Source organism: Pinus tabuliformis, chromosome 3_1 (genome assembly GCF_031772625.1).
Source record: "Pinus tabuliformis cultivar Carrire ecotype Pingquan chromosome 3_1, CPIR1, whole genome shotgun sequence".
Lineage (NCBI taxonomy): Eukaryota > Viridiplantae > Streptophyta > Pinopsida > Pinales > Pinaceae > Pinus > Pinus tabuliformis.
The window spans coordinates 93458180-93478818 of NC_142301.1; positions in this window are offsets into that span (position 1 = coordinate 93458180).

Here is a 20639-nt window from a genome sequence, read left to right on the forward strand (position 1 = left end):
AATTCTTAACTTGTAAATAGCCCTTGTTACAATGTCATGGGCATATATCGTACCTTACCAAGACCATATGCCTAGTATGATACATGATGACATGGGATTTTCTTTAATTAATTAATTTGAGGTGAATTCGTTAAAAGGGTTCGGAGATAAATCTTAACCTTTGATCTATCAATATTACCGAGAACATTTTTCATATTTAAATCTCTACCATCCCCTTAACGATTATTAATAATTAAATTAAATTTTGGAAGGCAAATAAAAACACTAATCAACATAAAAATTGTAACTATATAAATTAAATGGTTAGTAAATGTCAATTGGAATTAACCCATGATAAGCATTAAAACACTTAGCCCAAGATACATCTCATATTGTCAAGATTAAGAAAATTCATAGAAATTAAGTAGATTATAAATTAATTTAAATTATTATTGATATTACTTATAAAAGTAATTAGTATATGAGTTGAACATTTATAAAGTTAAAAAAATATGTAACAATCCTGGATCCATATTAGTGGTAAGAGAGATTGAATATCTTGAGATGTAAAGAGATTTGATCCCTTTGTGCCCTTGGTAGATACATCGTTAAGATATGTCTGTAGGTTGGTTTAAATCCCCGTTTAAATAGACTATATTTCACATGAATACCATGGGTCAATACCATAGGTTCTCATAAACCACATTAAAAAATAATAATAATAATAATAATAATAACATAGAATTTTTATTTTAACATAGGGTTATTCTTATTTTATTTTATTTTATTTTAACTCCCGTGCAATAATATTCTTAACCATGGAGATTCAATCCCACTTTACAATGGAAAATTCTAACATGTTGCATCCTTTTGAGCTTAGTACCATAGAGATGTTGTGTTGTAATGTAATTTAATATCTTGAAAACATTTTAACTTGATCAAAATAAAATAAAAAATAAAAATAAAAATAAGTTATTATTTTATTAACTTTTATAAATTATATTCATGTAGAATATAGCCTATTTAAAGGGAGAAATTAAACCAATCCATCTTACTTATTGATCTACTAAGTGCTTCAAATATTTTGACATGCAAACCTCTTTTAGAGTCAAGAGAGATTTGATCATTTTAGGTGTTTGGTAGATCTAGAGTTAAGATGGATTCAATGCTAAGAAATATCAAATCTCTTGAGATGCAAACCTCTTTTAGAGTGAAGAGAGATTTGATCATTTCTGGTGCTTGGTAGATCTAGAGTTAAGATGGATTGAGGATGATGTGGGCTCTCCAGTCCAGTATGGTGAAGATGTTGTAATTTAATGTATTTACAGCGTGAGTGGACCTAATGGTTAACAACACGTCTCTCCTCATAAGAGGTCAAAGGTTCAAAACTAGAGGGGGATAGAGTAGAGTATGTATACCTTTGTAGACTTATCAATCAAATAGCTAGGCCGAGGTGGGCCGTTTGTCCCGTGAACAAGGGGGTCTCATACACCAATTTGGTGTCTCGCTTGGTCCTGACCTCGAAATGGGATAATTTGTCCCATATGTTGATATGTCATTTCTTTAATTAATTAATTTGATGTGAATTAATTAAAAGGGAATGAGTAACTTGGAGATAAACATTAATCTTTGATATGTGAATACTACTAAGAATATTTCTACATATTTCGTGATGTTTATTCTCTACCACCCACTTAATGATTTATTTTTTAATTAATTAATTTGATATGAATTAATTAAAAGGGGATAACTAACTTGGAGATAAATATTAACTCTTGATCTATGAATACTACTAAGAATATTTTGGCATATTTTGTGCAGGTTAATCTGTTGGAAATAATACTGAGAGGGGGGGGGGGGGGGGTGAATCAATATTAGCAAAACACTAAATTTTTCATTTCCATAATCAGATTCATATACGCTACTTCAGTTAAGGGAACTCACATGTACATGCAACTATGATTAATGCAACTAGCTTATATCTAGTAAACTTATGATTCAGTTAATTCATCATTTGTTGATATTTAATCAGTGCATTAGAACTTCATTAACCATATAAACAGTAACCAGGTGCAGTAAAAACAAAACAGATCATCACACATAAGAAACAAACATGAGCACCATGATATAAGGTGGAAACCCAATGCGGGACAAAAACCACCTGTTGCCGTCTTCCTTTAATATAAGAAAAACATGTTTACAATCTACTGGCGCAGACTCATACCAGTACACAGGCACCCACCTGTAGAAGGCTACAACCTTCTCTCGTTCTCTAGCTACTACTGGAAGGGAGATCCAACCCCCTAGCTCTTGTACTAGCAGATATGTTTACTAGTACGTAGGCATTGACCTACTGAAGGCTCCAACCTTCACTCATTTTCCAGCTGCTACTGGAAGGGAGCTCCAACCCCCTAGCTCTTATACTGGCTAATATGTTTACCAGTACATAGGCACTGGCCTACAGAAGGCTACATCCTTCTCTCTTCCTCTAGGGACCACGTTTCATAAATTTGCATACTAGATCCATGAATACAAAATCAATCACCATTGCAATACAATAATCAACTATATTTGTATCATCAATCTTTGAATCACCCAACAACTAAATCACTGAAACCCTATCATCAAAACACAATCACCAAAACACAGAGCAGAACCCAGAACTCTGCAATAACCTCAAATATCAAACTTCATACTGTATACGCTACTCTGATGAGCCGAACCAGTGTGTATATGCTCTTTTACCAAAGTGAACCCCCGTACAAATCTGCAAATATTTACTCAAACTTTGTAGCTATTCCAGACATTATTCATACCCAGATCATAACATTTATACAATAAAACATGCGTTAATAATTCAGATCTAGTCTATCCATGATCAAACCACATAATGATAATACATTCCAAGTGTTATGATCCCGATCCATTATCCATCATCAACTGCATAGGTGCATCCTTGGTTCAGATCAAGCAAAGCATCACAAACCCATAACCAACATACTAGATCTCACACTTCATCAGATATTCATCACTTGCACACTTGCACTTTGGCCTAATGATCTTCTTCTCCTTATATAGGTTTAGGCCTCTCTCAAAACCATGGTCCAAAACCATGTAGGACAAATACCTTGGACCCAATACCTCGGGTCAATACCTTGGACCAATACCAAAATACCATGGTCCAAATACCACAGACCAAAACTTAGTTTTCTGACATGTACGTACCTTTCTTTTTGTGAACGTGTGTGTGTACGTTATACGCGCCTTTGTATATAGTGAACCTGCGTGTATATGCGACTTGGTATATGGTGAACCTGTGTATACCTTTCTTTCTTCATTCTTGCTATTTGCCTGGTATACTGTGATCTCTCATTTGAGAGAGTTGCCATCAAGGACAACACTTGTGTCATACCTGTTTCATAATGCCAACAATCTCCCAGTTTGGACTTGATGGCAACAACCACACCAATTCACTCTCCCCTTTGACATCAAGGGCAAAGGGCGGACCAAGATATTCTTTCCCTTGATATACATTATGTTGTCTATACTCCCTCTAAGTACATGCTGAAATCTTTGATTGAGCTCCCCCTTTGTACATGCTAAGATGTATTAATCCGTTCATGCTACCCCTGAGCACATGTCGAGTCTGCAAAAATATTTTTCAAAATAATAACATGACTCTACAGCTCAACTAAGTGAGTATGACCTTCTTATCACCAATGACTCATACATACATCAATCTCCCAACCAAGTGGAGATATACCAAATGTTTATACATGACTGAAATAGACATTATTACATCATCCTTCCCATGCAAAGTGGGGGTAAAAATTAGGTCTTTGCAAGACCTTTACACCAAATGATATTCGTGACTTTTATAACAAAGACTAGCAATCTAAACAAGACCATGATAGTCATCAACAACTATCATACACCATATATGATCTGCACCATAAGCATCTGTCAGCAACATCAGCAACATGTAACCTGCAATACCATTCTCTTGACCAACCAACAATAAGTAGTAGGATGTATCATTTAACCACATAAGCATCATCACCAAAAACTTCTAACCATAATGCCAACAATGCATTATTCAAAGCATATGCTCCCCCTGAACCTGTTCCATCTGTTCACTGTCAGATCTGATCATGCATATATCAGCAAGAAGTATCCAGGAATCATCAATTAGATATACATCAAGTTAGGATAAAAAATGATTCTAAACAACATCTTATGAATACCAAGCCATTTCCACACATCATCAGAAGATTGTAACCATCATCATACAGAACAAATAATTGACTAAACCATATCAGCTCCTTTTTCTTGAGTTTGTCCTACTGTTTTTCCTCAAACCAACATATACGCGACTGTGTAGCTTCAAACTCGCATAGACACGCGACTTGTCTTTATGAAACTTTCGTATGAGATTTAGAATACTGAGGTTCCACACCTTCAACTCCCTCTGAGTCTGTCAAGTCTGTATACTCTGCTGTGCCACATCTTTCTGACTGTACTTGCTTTTTCTTCCATATCTTCGACTGTGATGATGTTTTCTCCTTTTGGTATGGTGCCCAAAATCTTCTCCTGCATTCCTTTGCTATATGTCCAAGCTTGTTACATGCATAACATCTCATATGTTTCATATTCCTTGTATAGCAATGAATGGCTTTGTAACCAAACATATTGCAAACAAAACAATATCCCTTAAAGTACCTAGAACGTGATGATCTTTCTGTGTGACGGTCTTGAACCATTCTACTTCTACATCTGGCTGCAACATGCCCAAAATTATGACATATAAAACATGCAACATTATTCATTGGAGGAAATAACCGTCTATCACTTCCACAATTAGGAGTAAAGGATTTTCTTTGAAGACTTTCTTTCTTTGGTTGTTGATAGGGTTGACCTCTCATCTCCTTGTTGAGCATTTCAGATTTTGCATTAGAGTTCCTTGCCTCACCTTGTGAGCTAGATTCACCTTCAACAGATTAAACAAAACCAAGACTAGTTTTGATATCAGGTGACCTTTGACTACTAAGAATATCATCCAACATCTTAGTACTACCTTGAAATTGTAATAGTTTATCTTTTTCTTCTAATTTACCTTTCAAGATATTTACCTCAATCAAATGTTGTTCTTCCTTTTCCAAATATTGCTTCTTCAAGATTTCTTCAGACTTTCTTCCTTCTTCCACTTGTGGCCTTAATTTGAGAATTTCATTTTCTTGTTCTTCGTTCTGCTCCTGCAACATTCGATGTACTTTGAAGGCACACTCTAGCTGAGATTTTAAGCTGATGACTTCTTCTTTGAGGGCACTCTCCCTTTTGTTAAATAGATCTTGGTGATCTATGATTTTATCTTATGCTTCATTTGCTTGTTCATATTCAATCTGAGGTGATTCACAATCTGAATACTTGCTTCCACGTAATGGCAAGCTGTCACTATTCCTTTGAGCTGTTTTCTTCTTCTAACGCGCTTTCTTTCCCATTGTTCTACGGATCTCCTTCAAGCGATCAAGATTTTTCCAAAGGACCTGCTTTGATATCAATTGTTGGAAATAATACTAAGAGGGGGGGGGGGGTGAATCAGTATTAGCAAATCACTAACTTTTTCATTTCCATAATCAGATTCATAGACGCTACTTCAGTTAAGGGAACTTGCGTGTACATGCAATTGTGATTAATGCAATTAGCGTATATTCAGTAAAATTATGATTCAGTTAATTCATCATATGTTGTTCTTTAACTAGTGCATCGGAACTTCATTAACCATATAAATAGTAACCAGGTGCAGTAAAAAAAAAATAGATCATCACACATAAGAAACACATATGAACACCATGATATAAGGTGGAAACCCAATGCGGGACAAAAACCACATATTTACAATCATGTACTAGTGTAGACTCATACCAGTATGCAGGCACCCACCTGCAGAAGGATACAACCTTCTCTCGTTCTCTAGCTACTACTGGAAGGGAGCTACAACCCCCTAGCTCTTGTACTAGCCGATATGTTTATTAGTACATAGGTGTCAGCCTACTGAAGGTTCCAACCTTTACTCATTTTCCAGCTGCTACTGGAAGGGAGCTCCAACCCCCTGGCTCTTGTACTGGCTGATATGTTTACTAGTACGTAGGTGCTAGCCTACAGAAGGCTACGTCCTTCTCTCTTCCTCCAGGGACCATGTTTCATAAATTTTCATACTAGATCAATCAATAAAAAATCAATCACCACTGCAATACGACCATCAACTATATCTGCATCATCAATCTCTGAATCACCCAACAATTGAATCACAGAAACCCTGTCATCAAAACACAGTCACCAGAACACAGAGCAGAACCCAGAACTCTGCAACAACCACTAGAACCAACAACAACCTCAAATATCAAACTTCATACTGTATACGCTACCATGATGAGCCGAACCAGCGTGTATATGCTCTTTTACCAAAGTAAACCTGCGTACAGATCTACAAATATTTACTCAAAACTTTATATCTATTCCAGACATCAGTCATACCCAGATCATAACATTTATACAATAAAACATGCATCAATAATTCAGATCTAGTTTATCCATGATCAAACCACATAATGATAATACATTCCAAGCCTTATGATCCCTATCCATTATCCATTATCAACCGCATAGGTGCATCCTTGGTTCAGATCAAGCAAAGCATCACAAACCCATAACCAACATACTAGATCTCACACTTCATCAGATATTCATCACTTTCACACTTGCACTTTGGCCTAATGATCTTCTTCTCCTTATATAGGTTTAGGTCTCTCTCAATACCATGGTCCAAAACCACGTAGGACCGATAACTTGGACCCAATACCTGGGGTCAATACCTCGGATCAAATACCATGGACCAATACCAAAATACCATGGTTCAAATACCATGGACCAAAACATAGTTTTCTAACATGCACACGCCTTTCCTTCTGTGAACGTGCATTTGTACGTTATACGCGACTTTGTATATAATGAACTTGCGTGTATACGCAACTTGGTATATAGTGAACCTACATATACCTTTCTTTCTTCATTCTTGTTGTTTACCTGCTATACTGTGATCTTTCATCTAAGAGAGTTGCCATCAAGGACAACACTTGTGTCATACCTGTATCATAATGACAACATAATCCTCTACCACCCACCTAATGATTATTTATAATTAAATTAAGATTTTAGAAGGCCTATTTTGAAATAGACATGCCTATTAGCATAAAAATTGTAATTAGCGTAGCCATATAAATTAAATTGTTGGTAAACTCAAAATTAAAACACTTATCTCATCATGCATCCCATGTTGTCGAGATTAAAAAAAATCATACAAATTAAGTAACTTACACATTTATTTAAATTGTTATTCTTATTAATTATAAAAAAAATTAGTATATGAGTTACATACATATATATTTTAATAAACACATAACAATAATCTTAACCATGGAGATTTATCCTTATACAGGATGCATATTTTTAATTTGTAGATACGATATAGGATGTATATTTTTAATTTGTAAATAGCTTTTGTTACAATACCATGGCTTATCAATACAACATGCCTAATATGATACATGTTGATATGACATTTTCTTTAATTAATTATTTTGAGATGAATTAATCAAAATAATATATTTAACTTACAAATAAATATTAATCATTGATATGTGAATACTAATAAGAATATTTCACCATATTTTATAGAAACTAATCTATATCATTCACTTTTTAATCACGGATAATTTAGAAGATATATTCTAAAATAAACATGTCATAAATATAATTAATAAAAAATACATTAATATTAATAAAAAAATAACTCACTATCCAATTTTTTTTTTTTAAATCAAATATATTTATTATTTTTTACTGTAATAAAAATATTTATTATTTTTCACTTATCTTCTCTTTGTATATTTATATTTGCAGAGCTCACAAGCATGGTAGTGAGTGAGGACATCGAAGCTAGAAGCCGTTATGTTGATCATGAGGACTCTATTGTGCTTTGTGATGATGGCAACCACAATAGCACCACTCAGTTTAAGTGGTGCAGCCTTTAGTTACATAAGGAAGCGATATCATTCTTTTATTATTATTATTATTATTATTATTATTAGCTGTGGTTCACAGACACCTTGGTCAATGGGTGGTCGCTAGGTCACAGAGGTCCACAGAAAAATCTGTGCTGATCAACCCCGAAGGGAATCTAGACCTAGAAAGGAATCTAGCCCCACGGCCCACTAGCAAAGCGTATGTTAGGGTTCAAGAGAAATAAATATAACAATCAAGAAATACACATTCAAACTATGTGCACCATGATTACCTGGAAAACTCCAATTGGGGGAAAAACCAACCAACAATAGATCTATTATTCTCCTTGGCTAAAACACAGCCAATCCGGCCAACAACCTAAGCTTTCACCACTCAACCATGGCTGCTTATAATGGAGAATACACAAGCCTTTTAAGGGCTTCAACTACATGAAATACCATGAGCTCAATACCATGAGTCACCAATGCTAGGTGCCCAAAACCACCACTGTTAACCATAACTGTTGACATAACCTCAACTCCACCATAGGGTCAATTTTATCTAACAATCCCCACTTTAAACTTGACTTTGGGTTTTCCTTCGCCAAATCTAGCCAAATTTGCCAAGTGAGCCAACCACCACTCACCTCCAGTCCCTACCTAGTCAATGTTAGGGTATTTGATAACCTCACACGCTATCCTAGTTCAGCATGCTTCATTATACCACCACATGCATCCCCATATCACTCAAGTGGACATTCAGACTTTACCAGTGATGTCCTAGTTCAGCATGCTTCATCATACCACCACATGCATCCCCATACCATCCAAATGGACATTCAGACTTTACTAGTGATTTATTAGGGTACGCATGCCTTACTAGGTCTTACAGTCATATACCCATTTACATGAAAATTTTCATTTTATTTTTATTTTGTTGCTATCTTGACCGACACACAACTTGAACGGCTGCAAGTTTAACCATGTATTTTTAATCCCAACCCGTTGCCCTTACCAGACGCCTTGACTAAACCCTTTAACACAACCAGGGTCTCGGAGGGCTTATTACTCTTGGCCAGGGGTTGAGATTTCGAACCCCCTAGACTCTTGGTATTTTTCTGCAACTCTAGAAGATTTTCTTTGGTGTACTCACCCGCCTGGGGTTGGACGTTCAAGGTAAGTGCAGGCACTGTGGGTGCCGCGCTCCGGTCCTTTGACGAGGAAATCTTGTGCGCAGAACCATGGGCTACACTGAGCCCAGTTTCCTTTTTCATTTTCTGGAAACCCTTCTCTGTTTCGCCATCTTCATCAGCGTCAAAACTCAAGAGGTTTCGAGGCAGCGGTGGCCTGGATGATGTTAGTCTCATCAAGCCCAGAGTCGATCCAAGTCAATCAAAGAACATGTACCTACAGCTTGTGTGTAGAGCCTTTCAAACTCTAATCTACACACTCAGTGCCTCTGTGAGTGAATCACGTGGCTCCTCTACCCATCGATCATGGCTCCAAAAAATAAAAATAAAACAACCATGTGTAAAGCCTTTCAAATGCGAATCTACACACTCAGTGCCTCTACGAGTGAATCACGTGGCTTTTTAGCACGATGTTTTGTTGGCGCTTCCACTGCCTCCTCTGTGTGGTTTCTTTTCAGCCCGCGACGCTTTGCTGGCGCTTCCGCTACCTCCTCTGTGGGCACTATCTCTGTGTTTAATTCTTCATTTTCTTTTTGCTCCCCATGGTTTCTTTTCACCCCATGACCCTCTGCTGGCACTTCTGGCTCCTTTGTAGGCAGTGCCTCTGTGTTTAATTCTTCATTTTCTTCTTTCTCCTCATCTAACCATCACTGAATGAGCACCACTGGTTTGTACAATGCGCTATTGCTTCAACCAGCGCCACTACTTCGTTGATGGCAACATTTCAAACAGCTAGCCAGGGCCCTTGCCAACCAGAGCTTTGATACCACTTGTTAGGGTTCAAGAGAAATAAATATAACAATCAAGAAATACACATTCAAACTATGTACACCATGATTATCTGGAAAACTCCAATTGGGGGAAAAACAAACCAACAATAGATCTATTATTGTCAACTACTACTTCGTCGATGGGAACATTTCAAATACCTAGCCAGGACCCTTGCCAACCAAAGCTTTGATACCATTTGAAGTTCGAATAGGGAATATGAGGAAAAAAATGAGGAAAAAATTTAGTTATACATTGACCAAGAAAGATTCATAACTAACTGGAAAACTGAAACCAAACACACAAATAAACAATACAAAATTTACATGGTAAAACCCTGACAAAGTGTCAAGGAAACATCCACAGGGCAAGGGATTGGAATATCTATCAAGTCAACAATGGTTCTCCACGATTACATTTTATACATTGACCAAGAAAGATTCATAACTAACTAGAAAATTGAAAGCAAACACACAAATAAACAGCACAGGATTCACGTGGTAAAACCCTGACAGAGTGTCAAGGAAACATCCACGGGGCAAGGGATTGAAATATCTATTAATTCAACAATGCTTCTCCAGGATTACATTTCTCAGACATTCACTAGTTTTATACATCCATGGGGCAAGGGATTGGAATATCTATTAATTCAACAATAGTTCTCCACGATTACATTTCTCGTGCATTCACTAGTTTTATACAAGCCTCCTCCGTTACATAACTGCTATTTAGGTATAAAACTAACTAGTTACATTTTTACCCAAATTTACATAATTTGTTGGAAGTTTATTTCGGTATAAAACTAACTAGTTACATTTTTACCCAAATTTACATAATTCATTGAAAATTTATTTCGGTATAAAACTAACTAGTTACATTTTTACCCAAATTTACATAATTCATTGTCAAACTTCCGATGTGACCTCGCGATTGGTGAAGCACTGATTTTGACCAACTGAGCTAACCCCTAAGGCTATCATTTTTTTTTATCTTCACGAGAATTATATCATTCCTCTTATATTCATGGGGATTATGGCTTAACAATGACCGAACGCAGGGTAAAAGTTATTTTGTTGAAGCCGAAGATTTTGTTTTCAAGGAATGCATGCTGGAGGATTCAGCTTCTCAATTGACAGCATATGTTCTATGAGGACCTGCAGCTCCGCCCGAAGTGCGACCGCGGTGCGCACGCGGGTAGCGTTGAACGAACAACGTTCAGTTGAAGTGCGAGCTCCCTTGGTTATGCGATGGAGATGTGTTATGCATATGAGGAGGGCGAGTTGGACTTATACACGTGGGAGCATGGGATAAACATTATGGAGGCCGACCACACTTGAAGACAAAGGCCGGCATGGAGATAATGGCTTTTGCGATGAAGTGTGGGCGTGGGGAGGTCGGATGGGCAAGCCATGACCTCGCCCTACAGTTGGTATATATTAACATTGCGTTGGAGTCATTTGGACATTCAGCCATCATTCACTCATCGTTCAACAAAGAGAAGTGCGCAGAAAAGGGTGTAGGCGCAGCAAAGGAAGAAAGGCACAGTTGGAGATGCGCTCGTCCTTGGGTAAGGCCACACGGAGTTAATCGCTTGTCTCGGTTTTGGGTGAAGGGCGTGGGCAGGGTCGCCCACCGGTTGGAGTGAGGTGTGCATGAGTGTGGGGCGCCCGATTTGTGCGACAACTTGGCACGGATTCTTGGGCGGCTTAGGTGAGTGCCCGCCCGTCGTGCAAGTGTGCACGGTGACTTGCTGAAGTGTTGAGATTGTGAACGAAAGTGTGTCTCGGGTGGAGGCACCCGTGTGTGGCGAATTGGAGGCGCGCCCAAGTTTGAAAAACAACACAATCATGCGACGAGGTGAACGAAGGGTTGGTAAGTCATGCAGCGACCGTGTGGAGGCGCCGACGAGCTGGGCAACCGAGTTTGCCGAAGATTGTAAAATTGGCTAAGTATGAAACTTGGAGTTTTCAAGTATACTTGTAAAGCTTGTAACTTGTAAAAGATTGTATAATATATTATCGGGCAGACTCATTGTTTAGGGAGTTGTCCCTCCCTTTATATTGTGCAATTGTGTTCTTCATTTATAATTGCTGATGATAATGAATGTGTATGGGTGTTCATTGGTATAAAGGATAACATAATAATACTTGGTTGCGAAACACAAACTCAGTAGGAGTAAGTGGTTAGACATAATCCACGAACATAAGTATTGGTGAAAAGAAAGTGTTCGGTGGTGCCGCACCTCACTAAGAGCAGTTTAAAGACTACCGCCGGCTTGGGGGCGTGACAGTTGGTATCAGAGCTCGGTTGGAGCTGGTGTTTATCTGCACTTCGTGAAAGAAGACATTGAAGCTGATTTAGGGTTGAAGAAGCTTGATAGTTGGTGACAGTGAAGCAGGTACTTGCAGGTGAAGGAAGCTATTTCACATACAAGTGGGACAAGAGCTGGTTCAGGTTGCAGGCATCTTGGTGAAGCTGTTGAATGGTCGAAACTAGATCGCAAAGAAGAAGGAAGCTGTTAGCAATGGCAGCTAAATCTCAGGCTGGGTCTAGTCACAGTGTGAAGGATGCTACTATAGCACTTATGGAAAAGGTGTTGGAGAAGATGGAGGACTTGGAAGCTTTCTGGACTAAGAAGATGGACTTGTTCGACAAGGAGCAAGAGGCCAATTCGAAGATGAGGTAAGAGCTCGAGGAACTCCGAACTCAACACGAGTACACTGATCTTATGTGTACACAACTTGAAGTAAGGGTCAAGGAGGTTGAAGAGGCAAGAGACCAAGGTCTTGCAGAGATCGTGGGCTTGCGAAAATCTCTTGACGAAGCCAGAGATGATATTGCGGTGTTGAAGAACGCTATGAGGCATAACTCAAGTGGAGGAGTGCCTCATGTGAAAGTCAAGGAACCAGAATCTTACGATGGTACAAGGAGTGCAAAGACTCTTGGAAACTTTCTATGGGACATGGAGCAATACTTGGAATGATTGGGTCTATCTGATGATGAGACGAAGGTCAAGGTAGTTGCTCAGTTCTTGACAAAGGATGCTAAGATGTGGTGGCGAAGGAGGATGGATCAAATTGCCAATGGCAGTGCTGGTGACATTACTTCGTGGGATGAGATGAAGAAAGCTTTGCAGATCCATTTCAATCCTCAGGATGAAACGTGGGAAGCAAGGATGAAAATTAAGTTCATAAAGCAGACCGGGAACCTTCAGACATATCAGCGGGAGTTTACAAGTGCGGTTCTGGAACTTCCTAACATGGCGGAGAGGGACAAGGTGTTCAATTTCATTATTGGGTTGAAGCCTTGCGCAGGCAATGAAGTGAAGAAGCAGAGGATTAGAACACTTCAAGAAGCTTTTGCTGCTGTGGACATGTTGGTGGAGCATTATGATGAGACTTATGATGATAGGAAGAAGAAGTTTGAAAAGCTGAAAGAGAAGAAGAAGGATGATGCTTCGAAATTGGATGATAATTTGAAGACGAAGAAAGCCTTGAAGTGTTGGATATGCGCTGGACCACATACGATGAAGAATTACCCTTCTAGACCGAAAGTGGTTGCGATTGCACAATCTAATACGAAGAATGAAGAAGCTTCTGTGGGGATGATGCAGATATTTGGTGGTGGTGCTGCTACAGAGGTGATCTCTCGAAGGGATCTTGAGAGGAACAAGCTGGAGTATGTTTGGATGAGGTTTGGAGGTGCTGATATACTCACTATGGTGGATAGTGGGGCCTCTCACAACTTCATGGGAGAAGATACTGCGAGAAGAATTGGGCTGAAATTTGTACCAGTGAAGGCATAGATGAAGACAGTCAATTCTCCTCCTGATAATGTTCTTGTTGTAGCTGAGAAAGTGGACACAACACTTGGTGAGTGGACGGGGAAGGTCGACTTCACTATAATGCGGATTAATAACTATGAAGCTGTGTTGGGAATGGAATTCATGAAACAATTTGATGCTATGATTGTTCCACATTTGAGGAAGTTGTACATTTACGATAGAAGGGAAGATGTACCCATTGGTGTACCAACCATTGGAGTGACAAGGCCTAATTGTAAGTTGGCAGTGATGTAAATGGAGGATGAGAAGCGGATGGAAGATATGAGTAAGCGATTGTCTATGGTTGAGACAAAGCTTACCGAGCAGTCATTGGTCATCAAGACACTTTCAGATAGTATCTTGGATTTGTCAAGAAGGCTAGAAGTGGTCGAGGATGATGATGATGATGATGATGAGGCATATGTGAGGCTGAATGTTCGAGAGGAGGATCAGGGCACTTATCTACAAAGGATGGAGATAGAAGATCCTGACAGATGGATTAAGGTGATTAGTGAGGGTGAGCCTTCACGCTCTACCCCCTCCACATCTTCTTAGATGATAAGAAGATGGGGCTCATTGTTAGCTACTCATGGCAGTGAGTCCTTAAAACAGGTTGAGTAGGTATGACAGATGGTGCAGGGATGGCTTGGCATCAAGCATCATGAGATGTTGCAGATGGGATGGAATTTCCATGGACCTGAACATGGTGGAAAGATTCTTGGTGAGTTCGGGATGTGGCAGAATTCGAGATAGACTAGTGAAGGCATAAGGATGTTCACTCTCATAGCCTGAGCGTGACAGTTGGATTAGCTACCCAACTAGTTCAAACATGGGGTCCGAAAGTGCACGGAGAGATGCTGGCATCAGGAAGGAAGGAGGACAGTTCACAGGATGAGGACGACACATGGTGGAGATGGAGTTCTACATATGTTGCAGGGATGTTTGTAGTATGTGGAGGAGTTGACATCATGGACCAAGGATGAGACAAATATCAATGTTGATCTTGGTGGATGGCTATCAGGATGGTATGTTGTCAAGGACGACAATGACTTCAGGTGGAGGAGGATGTGAGGACCTGCAGCTCTGCCCGAAGTGCGACCGCGGTGTGCGCGCGGGTAGAGCTGAACGAACAGCGCTTGGTTGAAGTGCGAGCTCCCTTGGTTATGCGATGGAGACGTGTTACGCATATGAGGAGGGCGAGCTGGACTTATACGCGTGGGAGCATGGGATAAACATTATGGAGGCTGACCACACTTGAAGACAAAGGCCGACGTGGAGATAATGGCTTTTGCGATGAAGTGTGGGCGTGGGGAGGTCAGTTGGGCAAGCCACGACCTCGCCCTACGGTTGGTATATATTAACATTGCGTTGGAGTCATTTGGACATTCAACCATCATTTGCTCATCGCTCAACAAAGAGAAGTGCACAGAAAAGGGTGTAGGCAGAGCAAAGGAAGAAAGGCGCAGTTGGAGATGTGTCTGTCCTTGGGTAAGGCCACACGGAGTTAGTCACTTGTCTCGGTTTTGGGTGATGGGCGTGGGCAGGGTCACCCGCCGGTTGGAGTGAGGTGTGCACGGGTGTGTGGCGCCCGATTTGTGCAACGACTTGGCATGGGTTCTTGGGTGGCTCAGGTGAGTGCCCGCCCATCGTGTAAGTGTGCACGATGATTTGGTGAAGTGTTGAGATTATGAACGGAAGTGTGTCTCGGGTGGAGGCACCCGTGTGTGGCGACTTGGAGGCGCACCCAAGTTGGGAAAACAACACGATCGTGCGACGAGGTGAATGAAGGGTTGGTAAGTCGTGCGGCGACCATGCGGAGGCGCCGATGAGCTGGGCAACTGAGTTTGCCAAAGATTGTAAAATTGGCTAAGTATGAAACTTGGAGTTTCCAAGTATACTTGTAAAGCTTGCAACTTATAAAAGATTGTATAATATATTATCGGGTAGACTCATTGTTCAGGGAGTTGCCCCTCCCTTTATACTGTGCAATTGTGTTCTTCATTTTTAATTGCTAATGATAATGAATGTGTATGGGTGTTCATTGGTATAAAGGATAACATAATAATACTTGGTTGCGAAACACAAACTAAGTAGGAGTAAGTGGTTAGGCGTAATCCACGAACATAAGTATTGGTGAAAAGAAAGTGTTCGGTGGTGCCGCACCTCGCTAAGAGCGGTTGAAAGACTACCGCTAGCTTAGGGGCGTGACAGTTGGTATCAGAGCTCGGTTGGAGCTGGTGTTTATCTACACTTTGTGAGAGAAGACATTGAAGCTGATTCAGGGTTGAAAAAGCTTGACAGTTGGTGATAGTGAAGCAGGTACTTGCAGGTGAAGGAAGCTGTTTCACATACAAGCGGGATAAGCGCTGGTTCAGGTTGCAGGCATCTTGGTGAAGCTATTGGATGGTCGAAACTAGATCGCAAAGAAGGAGGAATTTGTTAGCAATGGCAGTTGAATCTCAGGCTGGGTCTAGTCACGGTTTCAACGTAGTGTTTGGCGAGGGTGCGGGCAGGAGCGCTCGACGATTGGGTTGAGGCGTGCACGGGTGTGTGGCACCCGAATCATGTGAAGGTGCACCCGACGGTGAGACAAAGGGTGAGAGCTCGGTTTGTGCGACGACTTGGCACGGGTTCTTGGGTGACTCGGGTGAGCGCCCGCCCGTCGTGCAAGTGCGCACAGTGACTTGGTGAAATGTTGAGATTGTGAACGGAGGTGTGCCTCGGGTAGAGGTGCCCGTGTATGGCGACTTGGAGGCACGCCCAAGTTGGGCAAACAACATGATCATACGACAAGGTGAACGAAGGGTTGGTGAGTCGTGCGGCGACCGTGCGGAGGCGCCGACGAGCTAGGCAACTGAGTTTGCCGAAGATTGTAAATTTCGCTAAGTATGAAACTTGGGGTTTCCATGTATACTTGTAAAGCTTTGTAACTATTGTAAAAGACTACATAATATATTATTCGGGCAGACTCATTGTTCAGGGAGTTGCCCTTCCCTTTATACTGTGAAAGTATGTTCTTCATTTATAATTTCTGATGATAATGAATGTGTATGGGTGTTCATTGGTATAAAGGATAACATAACAATACTTGGGTGTGAAACACAAACTAAGTAGGAGTAAGTGGTTAGGCGTAATCCACGAATTGGTAAAAGGAAAGTGTTCGGTGGTGCCGCACCTCGCTAAGAGCAGTTGAAAGACTACCACCAGCTTGGAGGCATAACACGTTCACTCGGGGTACGATAAAAGGGACATAGAGGGTCTTCTGCCCTTCCGAAAGGCAATCACGTCGGACCCATATGGATTGAAGTCCGATTGGCTTTTTGAGAACTCACATAACGTTTGCTCGTGGTATGGGATTGCGTGCATAAAACACCGAGCGTCTCTAATGTTTCTTCACTGGGCAGGATTAGAAGGCACTATCCCTGAGAGCATTGCCAATTTGAGCAAGCTTCAAAAGAGCTACCTGGATAACAACAATTTGACCGGTGGCATTCCGCAATCCATTTGCAATTTGAAGCAATTAACCCGCGGATTTCTGGCTGGAAATAGGCTCACTGGTGGCATACCTGAAGCCATTGGCAATTTGAGTCAGTTGGATAATCTGTACCTTTTTGAGAACACGCTAGCTGGGAGGATGCCGGAGGGCATTAGCGATTTGAAGTCATTGAAAGAACTCGACTTAGGTAACAAACCTCGAGTGATTTGCAATTTCAGTGAATTGACCTACTTGCATCTGGGCAGTAACAGATTCAGTAGTCACATAACAGAAGCCATTGGCAATTTGTATCAGTTGATATACCTAAACCTTGGAGTAAATTGGTTCAGCGGTAGCATACCTCAGACCATTTCCAAATTGAGTAAGTTGATCTTCCTCAATTTTGGTACAAACCTGCTAAGTGGGAGAATACCTAAAGGCCTTGCCGATTTGAAGAAGCTTGAACAACTTTACCTGGATACCAACAATTTGATAGGGGCAATTTCGAAATCCGTCGAAAGGTTTTTCTCTTTGAAAATTTTGTTTATGTTTTCAAACAATTTAAGTGGACATATTCCACGTGGCATAGGTGACTAAAGACTCTCACTTAGCTTGCCATAGCTCACACAAATATTTTTGGCACTATCCCTATCCCTCAAAGTATTAGCGATTTGGTGTCACTTCAAAAATTAGATTTATCAGAAAACCAGCAAGATGACCAATTCCTCAGGGTATTGGGAAATCTGTTTCATTACAGCACTTAAATTTTTCCATAAACCAGTTGAATGGAAAGATACTTGCATCTTTAGAGAATTGCAAAGGCTTTATTGTGGCTCAAGGTGTCAGAGAACTCACTTAGTGGAGTTCTGGATATCCAGTCTCTTTGGAAGTGCTGTCTGTGTATTCCAATAATTTTTCGGGACATTCTCCACATCTTTGGCCAACAATACTTAGATTTGATTGCTGGATTTAAGTAAGAATGCATTGATGGGTGAGCTCCCTAATTACCTTGCATTTACTTTTGGCGAGCTTAGAGTTTTAAGCATTGGTCATAATGAGATTTATGGTGCATTGGTTATAATAAGATTCATGGTATCATTTCTCAATGGATTACAAATTTTATCAAGTTACAATTCTTAAATTTATCTAACAATCAATTTAGTGAAAAAATACCATAAAATATTGAAAATCTCCAATGATTCAAAAATTTATCTTTCCCAAATCAACCGATCCACTCAGTGATGATGCACTAGCCAAAGTATTAGAAAATCAGGTAAGTGGCAATAAACTCTATGAGGATATAAGGATTTTTATAAAAGTACATGAGTATACCTTTACATATGTTTCCCTGATATACACAATACAATATTTGATTTGTCTGGTAATTATTTTATTGGAGAAATATTTTTAAATATTGAAAGTTTGCATAGCATGTGGTCGTTGAATTTATTTGGAAATAGTTTGGAAGGGAAAATACTTGTATCTTGAAGTTGAAGTGAGATATCTACTTTGGAACAATTGGACTTACTCAAATTCCTCAAAAATTTTCTAAATTATCCAAATTAACCATTTTTAATGTTACATGTAACAAATTGTGTAAACTAATCCATGAAAACAATTAGACACTTTTGGTACAAGTTCATTTCAAAATAATAAGTGTCTATGTTGTGATAAATTTAGACCACGCAGAGATGATAATCTTTTAAGACCATGCAAAGAAACATGTAGTTCTCTACAAAAATGCAAGGATGGAGAAAACGAAAATAGCACAGGCAAAGGAGATTGGCTGGTTCATGTGAATGAAAAAATATCATTCACTACGTTGTGGATGAGAATAAGGGATGGATTTGGGAGCATTATAGTTGTGATGGTCATATAAGATAAAGCTAGAAATTGAGCAGTACCTCCCAATATACAACCATTTTATAAAATATATAGATTTCCTAAATAATTTGTAATTAGAAATTTTATAATATTCTAATAAAAAATTCTATTTTTTTTATTAAGATTATCTAAATAATATGCCTTCAAAATTACACCTTAGCAATATTCTTACTTTGTAACGTGCATCTGTTTCAAATTGTATCCTTTTTGGAGTAAATAATATAATATTACTCTTTCCTCTTTGCACTCTATAAGCTTTAATTTGCATATGATTCAAGTTGTATTCGTTATTAATGAATAATATTCTTACTTTGTAACGTGCATCTGTTTCAAATTGTATCCTTTTTGGAGTAAATAATATAATATTACTCTTTCCTCTTTGCACTCTATAAGCTTTAATTTGCATATGATTCAAGTTGTATTCGTTATTAATGAATAATACACTAGTGAGAAAATGTGGTTTTTTTTTCCTTTTATTCTAATTGTGTATATCATGAATTGTGTTTTATAAATAATATAAATAAACTAAAACAAAATTTAAATATAAATTTTCATTAGTTAATATATTTTTATTTTTATTTTCAAATAAACTGTTATATCATTTGAATTTTGTTTTTTATTTTTATTTTTAATGTAAAAAAATTAAAATTAAATTTAAAACTAATATAAATGAGTTGTGACTCTTTGTCAGGTTTGTTTTCTGTTGCATCATTCTGCCTACTCATTTAATTTGCTTAATGTCTGACAGAAGCAAATGCTTTGATCATTTCAAGATAAACTCCAACTTTAACAACAATGGTTTTCCTATTTCCATGTCAAGCCTTCATCTCCTTCATCTCTTGGGTTAATGCTATGATATTTCTAAAACATATGCTCTCTTTTCTTTCTAGTCATATCTTTCTAACTTGCTTCTGCCAACCTCAGAAGGTGAAAAGAAGATATCTACTAGCATCACCTTTTATTTCAAAATAATTGCGTATGTTATTTGAGTTTTCATGTGAAGTAAAAAGCGTCATCTCTCACGGCATGTGAACATCCTTTAACAATATGTTGCAAGTGAAAGAATCGTTTTGAAGAACATGGATATGGTTAAGGATGATGTTTTGTTTTAGACATTTTTCATTGGTTGTAGTTGAAAAATTTTGAGAAATTTGAGAAATTAAGATAATAAATCAATAAAATAATGAATCTAAAAAATAATGTTTTATTAATTATAAAATATATATTTAGATATTATTTTTTTAGAAAAATTTAAAGATAATTTTCTAAAAATATTTAGAGAAGAATTATTTACATCTAAATAATTTGATTTAGTCAATTTTAGCAATTAAATTTCTTTTTAACCTTTTCCTCACTTGCTGGTCAATCTAGCTGACTAGGAACGGAATTATATTCAAGGATACAGAGGCCCGATGGCCACATGATGCAGCGAAAATTGTTGCTGCCTACCATGAGATCCC